Below are 8,876 nucleotides of genomic sequence, written 5' to 3'. Positions count from 1 at the left end.
ATTAAGTCTATCAATTCAATCAACTTTCTGAAAGACATAATAAAAATCACACTCACTTTTGGCAGACTGTTTTAAAATATTGTAAAAATAATCTCCTAATAAAATTCTAACAATAGTACCTAATAAATCACAAAGAGAACTTTTTGTAACCAAGATAAATTTTCATTTGTTCAGGTGCTAAAGGATCTAAAGAAAGAAATGAAAACAGAAATGCAATAAAAAACCAGGAGTCTAAAAAGTTAATGAATTTTTCTAAATCTCCCTGGATTTTCAATAACTATTAACATTTCTTTAGATAAAGAAGATGCAGAGGGTGAATACTCAGCCAACAGCAAAGTCCTGGCTCTCAGTATCATAGGGTAGCCTTTCTATGAAAATGATTTCTCATTTTTTTTTTCCTACTGAGTTAATGGTTTTTAGGTGATATTACCTCCAATTGAAATTTCATGTGTTATCTTAAAATTCTAGTCCTCAAGCATTGTCTTTGAAGATAGCATCTGTCTGTCTCACCTCTGCAGAGCTTGGGGTAAGAATCAATGTCAGAATGATTTCTACATTTATCCTGTGTATTTCCACATGTCTAAGAGAGCATTATTGAATCATGTAATAGTAATAATAAAAACAATAATAATAATACATAATAATAATAAAGGAGCCCTGGTCAGCTTACACTAGCTTTGTAACCCAGTTTTCTCATTGATTCCTTATTTTTACTTTAGAAATTTAGGGGAGGGCTGGATTTATGAGTGCAGTACCTGGGCATTTTCTTGCAGAAGGTCCCAAATTTGGAATGAGCTACTCTTTATTTAATACATTTTATACTTGAATCAGTGTTTTGTGGGTGAAACTTGACAAAACAGTGGGATGTGGGGGTGAATGGGGTTGTTAAACATCCACTGTGCTCATCTGTAGATAATGTATGCACAGATGAATTTTGGCTGATTCAGGATTCCTGAGTTTCCTGGCATTCGAGGTGAAAGTGAGACTGTGGAAGCTATGTCTCTGCATCAGTGGGGACAATGGCTATTCTAAGAGGTCATGATTTACATTAGAAGTAGATCTTGCTTTGAACATTACAAGAGGACAATATTGTCCAAAAAAAATTTAAAAATATTTCTTTCTTTATCACTTCCTCTATTTCTGAATTTCCCCCTATATTAACCAAATACTTATGCAAAGAGTGACAACACAGAAGGATAAAGAAGGGGCAGTCAACCAACTTTTACTTTGCAGCCCTTTTTTACTGTAAGTCAAAGGGAGAGAGTATAGGCAGAATGTGCATGTATGAAGTAGTAAAATTAGTAAATTTTGTGTGGTATTTCCTCTTTTCTGCTGAGAATTACATATACGCCATAATTTAGTAAATATAGGTTACATCATGTTGGTGATTATTCCAGCAAGTTAAATATTCACATACTAGCATTGCACAATCACAAAATGAATGGCAAAATTCATGCCCAACTTAAACTTTATTATTTTATTTGGAACTACATTATATAACAAATAAAAACACTAAGCTGAGAAAGGTTAAAAGAAATAGTTTTGCATTTTAGTACATTTAACAAACTTTCTGTCCTGCTTTTTGAAAAATGGACCTACATTTTCATTTTGCCCTGGGCCCTCCTAATTATGTGGCCATTAACGTTCACCCTGTTGCAAATGAACTGGCACAGACTCTAGCAAGTGCTTCAAGCATTATTAAGAGTTTAAGTACTGATACAGGATTTTGAAAATGAACCACCTGCTTCTGAAAAATCCAGCATAATTGCAAACTAAAGTTAATCTAGTCTTTGATCTCCTCAAATCTCCTTGAATCTTCTTTCGCTGGTGGACCCTCAGACATCTAACCAAAGTTCCTAATCAAGCCAATCCAGCCTGGACTTCCTTGCATTTTTATTTAATTTATACTTAATTTAATTTTCATTTAAAACTCCACTGCCTTCAAGGAAAGAGTGAAAAGTGAGTGATTAAAGTCATTTAGAGTGTGAATAAGGAAGATATCTGGCACTTTTCAGGGATAATTATAATATTAAAGAAACACTTGTTAAGTCTACATGACCTTTATGACAATGCTTTTTTATTTTTAGTAATATAATAGTTTACTTTTACATCATTTTGTGCATTTTCCATCTCAGTTGTTATCCCATTGGGCTTCCCATCACCAAATCATCAGTGTGCCCCCACCATACTCCAGTCCTCCCTCCATTGCTTTTTATCCCATTCCCCACTCCACCCCCATAAAGTGTCTCTGGTACATAGCTGTTCATTATTATTATTACTTTCTTGCCTGGTCCATTATACTCCTGCTATGAGTGAAACCATCTGGTATTTTTCCTTTTCTTTCTGGCTTATTTCACTAAGCAGGATCTTTTCCAGCTCCATCCAGGTTGCTGCAAAAGGCATGCGTTTATTTATTTATTTATTTATTTTTTGGTGTATATGTACCACCTCTTTTTAATCCAGTCATCCACTTTTGGGCATTTGGGCTGTTTCAATGTCTTTCCAATTGTAAATAAAGCAGCAGTAGACACCAGGGTGCAGGTATATCTTTTTAAATCAGTGTTTTTGTATCTTTTGGGTAGATACCTAGGAATGGGATTGCTGACAGTGGTTTTAAGGGAGAAAACTTTCTGTTACTCTGATGAGATGGTCCTTCTATTCCAACCTAATTGCAGCATATTTCTGAAAAAGTGCCGAGGATTTTTTTGAGTACAGTAATATGTATTCAGACATACTTCAAATTTTTCTGATCAATTGACAAGGATTTGAAAATGATGTAATACATAGGCTTATTTTATGTCTCTTCTAAACTTACCACAAATGTATGCACATTGAAATGTGTAGAGCTGGCCCTCCCCGGTGGCACAATGGGCTAAAAGTCAACACTGAAAGCTAGCCACAATCACTTCAGTGAGAGTTCGGTCCCCAGTCCCAGAGGTGATCCACATGGTGCAGAGGACCTCTCTCCCCCTGCCTGCTGCTCCCCTCAGCAGTGTACTTTTGTTAGTCTGCCTGTTCTGCTCCCCACTCTGTCTCTGGTGAAGCCTCTCACCACCCCTGTACCTTTGGCTTGTACCCCAGTTCTGTATGCATAAGTAAATAAATCTTTTTTTTTTAAAAGAAATGTATAGTGCTAGTTGTAAACTTAGCCTCTATTTTATTATTTCTACATACTTGAATTGCTCTTTCCACCCTGTACTACTTTACAGCTTCAAGAGTTTGGTAAAAGGGCTCTCTGTGCTGAAATTTTAAGGTGCAGTCCCCACATCGACTCACTCCTTTACAGAATAGATGGTTCTGTGCTCCTTGCCAAACAGAAGGTGTGTAATGATTCCTTGTAATATCCAGCTGTTCCTCTGTTACTACAAGATTGACAACCTATTTATAATTTTAGGAACCCTATTTAGTAGTAGTTCTTAATCCATGTAGCAGAAGATTGAAAGGACCTCCAACAATAAGTTGGAGACTGATCTTTATTGCCAATGAATGATCTTTATTGCAAATGAGAATTCTCAACAATTTGCAAATGCATAACCTGTTTCCTAAAATCTCAAAGGTCAAAGTTTATTTAATATGTTTATAATTCATTTTCTAAAAACAAAACAATTTAACACAAGACCATCACAGTCTATTTGAGCTACTAAATTCTGATTGCTTTCTCTTTTACAAGGATAACAGTTTTCAATATCTTTCCATTATCTTCCTTTGGATAATGGAGCAAAAGAACAGCTACAATTATTGAGTGTTTACTGCATACAAGACATTGTTCTAATCACATCACAGTTTTGAACTGTTTCGTTCAAAACTGACATAAACCCTCGGAGGCTAAGGCTATTATTGTTGCCATTTTATGGATGACAGAATGATGTGCATATTACATGTTAAAGAAACTGACTGATCTAATTAGTAGTGCTGGTCAGTGTAAGTGCCATCACACAGACCACAGTGATCTGGTTTCGGTCATGCTGTTAACTATTACCTCACTTCTCAATGATTGTCTCAAACTACATGGACAGATGTATTTTCATTAACTCATTTTACCCACCATCTAATTCCTTTACACCAACATCACTGTAAGACTTTAAAAATACATCTGTCCCAGGAACTTTTACAAATAAGTTATTTCCTCGAGATATTATCATTATCTCATATTACTGACATCAGTTTTGGAGGTGCAAAGAGATTATATTACTTGGCCAATGTCTCAGAAAATTTTGGATCCAGGATTTTAATCTAGTTCTTTTCTTCCATATGCTACAATTCACAATTCAGTTTTTGTCAGATTTAGCCCTCTTTATTCTCAAAAATCAACTTTCCATGTCAGAGTATAGAGAAGTCTTATTTTTTAAATCGAGGTGATTATTCAATTTTTAGAGCCAAGGTTTTAGAAGTCGGAGATGAAACTATTAATTTCAAACCCAGATATGCCAGATGGCAACACTGATTCCATGGCCACAAAATGTAACTTTATTTTTGGCAAGTCACTTCCCAAATACATGCTGCTAATTATGAGTCAGTTCCTATTTACATTATTAAACACTGTCTGAACTTTATCATTCCTCAAATCTACATTTTTTGTTTCACAGGTAAGAAAGGCACAGAGAGATTACATGTTATCACACCTAATTAGCCATGTATAAATCACACAGCGGATTTGTAGCAGAGTTGGAACAATCATTTATATATCCTGAAACTAAATCTGGGGGACTTCATTCCATGCAACAAAAATACTGGCATCTCCCTCCCTCCCGCCCCCGTAATATGCACAAGTGCTTTAAAAATAGTATTCATACAATTTACAACAATCGAGTGGCTATTGCATGTCAGACATGCATGTCAGACAAGGAAGTCAACAACAACAAACAAACAAATAAATAAATAAAATTCCTGCCCTCAAGGACTTTTACAATCTGACATTGTAATGGTTAAATGTACTGTGGTCTTAAAAGATAAAATGATATCTGAATTTAATTACTTTGAATTTAATTGTTGTTAAACAAAAGTGATTAAGATATGCTGATTAAAAATATGATTCAAAATTACAACATCTAAGAGAAAGATCATCATATACATTATTTTGTATATATAAGCAAAATCCATTTATAACAATAAATGTGAGGTGTATGGGTCTGGTACCATTGAAGAGAGGGAAGAGAGAAGGTCCCTGATCTCAAGAAGTTTAAAGATAAAATATAAGTCATCGATGAGATGAAAGAGTGGTTTAGCAACTGAGAAATAACAATAGTAGTGCACTATAATCTCTAAGTCAATAATGCTATCTATTATAGTAATTATTACAATAAAGTGGCAAAAATGAGCTTCTGGTCACAGGGCTGCCTGTATTTCCTCTTAGTCTGAATAAAAACATAAACACTAAACCTATTTAATAATTAAAAACAAAAAGGATTGTCATCTGAAAGTGCAAAAGTACTCATATATTAAATTTATTCTTTAATTATAATATTCTTCAATGTCTGCAGTGACCTGGGCTTAAAGAATACATACAAAATGTAGTCATGTTTTGAGCTGATTACCAGCTATTAGTGGCTTCCAAGATGTGAAATGTTTCACTGTCATGCTCCCTTCTAATAAATATGTTGGGTTGCTATTGCTGACTGACCCTCTTAAGACTCTGTCACTGAGAGACAACTTGAAAAATACTTGACTAAAGTTCAGCAATATAAAGAGATGAGAAGCAAAGAACATATATATAATATATATGCGTATATTATATATACACATATATATATAAACATATATTTGTTGCAAATTCATTACCATCTTTCTAATAAGCATCCATAAATGCTGAACTGATGCAAATACAGCAGAGCATCATGAATTCACTTTTCACTACTTTCAGAATTCACTTTCCAAAAATATCCTTAATGGGAGCTGTTGGAGAAATACTGAAAGTGTTACTCACTGTATTTGAACAACTTTTACGATTTATACGTATGTTCATTATGGTGCATTTTTAAGATCTCATGAGGGAAACATGTTTAAGGTAGCTCATCTACACTACAAACTAAAGTCTGTGTAAGCTAAAGTGCCCAAATCATGTAGTCTGTTATAATTTAATTTCTTTAGTTCCTTAATGGTTCAGATGGAACAGCAGTCAGTATGAAACAGGAGCTTCATGGTACTGGTGTGGCCCACAGGCAGGGCTAGCTTGCTGAAGCCTTCCTCGGTGACCTCGTTTGCACCACCAATCCCTGTGTGAGCTATGGAGAGAGAGGTTCACTGCTGCTGGTTTGGGGCCACTTGGGGAGGCAGCCAGTACCTCAGAGGGATCCTGGGATCAGCATTTCATGTGTGAACAGGCCAGCTTCGGGGGCACTGACAGCAGCTATGATATTTTCTAGCTCATTCTTGAGGAGAAAGGCCCAGGCTACTGAGTTCAGGGTGCAGCCTGTAAGACAGCTTTCCCAGACCAGCCGAGTGGCTCCAGCAAGTGGAAGTGGCCCCTGGTTTGGGATACTCAAATGAGCATTAGACCCACAAAGTCTGCTTCATCCATGGCTCCCCTGACCCTCCCACTGATGAGATGGCCTCAGTGGTCTAGATGGCCAGCTGGGGTTACAACTCCTCTCTGGAGTTGGAAAAGATTAAGCAGTTTCAAGATATTACTAGTGTCATTCAAGATTTTGGAGACCATTCAGGTTTGTAAACACACCAATCTGATTGGAGTCTGATCAGCCCTCATCAAACAGCTTGAATAGTTAAGTGGATCAATCAGGTTTGAAAGACAGGGACCCTGAAGGAAACATAAGCCACAGCAGCAGCCTTTTGAGAACGTTCATCAAATGGCTTCAGTCAGTTAACATCAGTCCAGATTAGTTGGGATACCTGGAAAGATTTTTTTCTGAATCGTCAGGAAGATTTTTTGAGAGACGTATGTAGACCTACACAGAAAATTCTGCAGAGTCCTAATTAGCACCCTGCTTCTGGCCCTCCCTTTAACATCACCACCAGAGAACACCATTGGCCTGTGCTTAAAAGGGCTGTTTGCCGTTGGCACAACGACATATGTAAGAGCTGTGACATTGGTTCTTGTTCTCTGGTGCCATCACTGACTGACTGGTGCTGACCAGTATGTAAACACCTTTGAGAGCTGTCTACCACTTCTGATGCTCTGGCACCACCTCTTGGTGCTGCTGTGTCTAGCATTATCTGATACAGTGTCCCATGCTGTCCAGACTAGCCTTTGAAATGCTTCTGTTACCTGCTACCATGCCATGTCAGCAGCCCTACTGACCACTACTGACCACTACTGACCAGTATGCCACCCTACATCATCACAGGGATAGTTCCATCTTGCACAAACATTCTTTGGCCACTGCAAACACTCTCTGGGGTATGCAACTCTTTTTAGAAACTCTCCCGCTTTGCTATTAAATACTGTGTTGTTCAATGTGAGCCTGAGTGGCATGTTACAATTGTGAGCCCACAGGTGAGAACTCACAGTAGTGACCTGTACCCATCTTGGCACTTTTTTAAGTAGAAATAAGTGGTGGAATATTTCTCTCACTGCCAATGTCATTACACTAAAACTGCTAAAGTAGAGGGCAATAATGTTATTTTCATTGTAATTACATGAGACTGCCTATTCCTGAAGCAGAAGCAGTGAACAGGAAGACAGGAAGCTGCTTCTTATTTCTTTCATCTCCATCACAAAGAGAAGTGTGTGGGGTCATCTCTAGCAAATGCTACAAAAGATACTCACTTTATCTTTAGCCCTTTTCTGTGTCCTTTTTCTCTATCTTCATTCCCATCTTTGTATCTTTTTATTCATATGTTGTCGCTCAATTTTCCTTTCATTAAAACTATAAAACCTGAGAAGTGGTCTAACCAGAAAATCTTTGTCCCTGCACATCTAAAATGTTCTCTCTCACTGGGAGGGCTGACCCTCAAAAACACTGAGTTCTCTGATGTTGGAGGTAGTGTGGTAATCATATATCTGAGGAAGTGTGAACTTATTCCCATAAGTCAGATAGTTTTATAGACCAATGTTACCTTAAAAAAAAAAAAAGTTAAGCAAACAAAAACTGACTATAATCAATTTTTAAAATGAGTCCATATAATTCACTCAAGGCAGCAACAGCCAGGGCCAGCAAAAAATCCCAGCAGCACCAGTAAAACTAACGAACCAAAATAAAAGTGAAACCCATTGGAAAATAAACTGACTTTGGAATTATGGCAAAAAAAGGGCCAAACCAACACTCTAAACTTAAGCCGTGTGACTGTCTGCCTCATACTTAATGGGGCCAAGAGAAACAGAAATAGGTTAAAACCCAATACATAATCATGGAGACTAATCATGGAGCCTCTACACAAATGAAACTGCAGAATATGAATGACAAAGAAAATTTTTGAGGGGTCAGAGAAAGATAATTGTTTATATAAGGATAGACTCATCTGAGTAACAGCAGGTTTTACATTTGAATCACTGAGGCCAGAAAAAAGTAGCAAAAACTTTTCCAAATGATGAAAGCAAGGTTAACTGTAAATCTATATTCAGCAAAACTGTCCATTAGGGAGAAATATAAAATAGGAATTTTTAAGTCAAAGAAAATTAAAAGAATTTGTCACTAGCAAATGTAACCTTAAAGAAAGGTTATAAGATGTTTTTGAATAAGAAAGGAAATAGTAAAATGAAGAATCTCAGAATGTAAGTAAAGAAGGAACAAGGACAAAAATGAACATAGGTGCTGGTATCCATCAAAATCCCCAAAGACAAAGCTGAAAGTCATAATCTGAAATGTTGAAATCCTACAAGATCAAAATCCGTAAAGATCAAAATCTCTAAAGTCAAAATCCCTAAAGTCAAAAATAACAAAATCACAATTTCAAAGGGTCAAAATTCTGAAAGTATAATT

Source organism: Condylura cristata, unplaced genomic scaffold (genome assembly GCF_000260355.1).
Source record: "Condylura cristata isolate star-nosed mole 26May11 unplaced genomic scaffold, ConCri1.0 scaffold00016, whole genome shotgun sequence".
Classification (NCBI taxonomy): Eukaryota; Metazoa; Chordata; class Mammalia; order Eulipotyphla; family Talpidae; genus Condylura; species Condylura cristata.
This window is presented reverse-complemented; position numbering follows the sequence as displayed.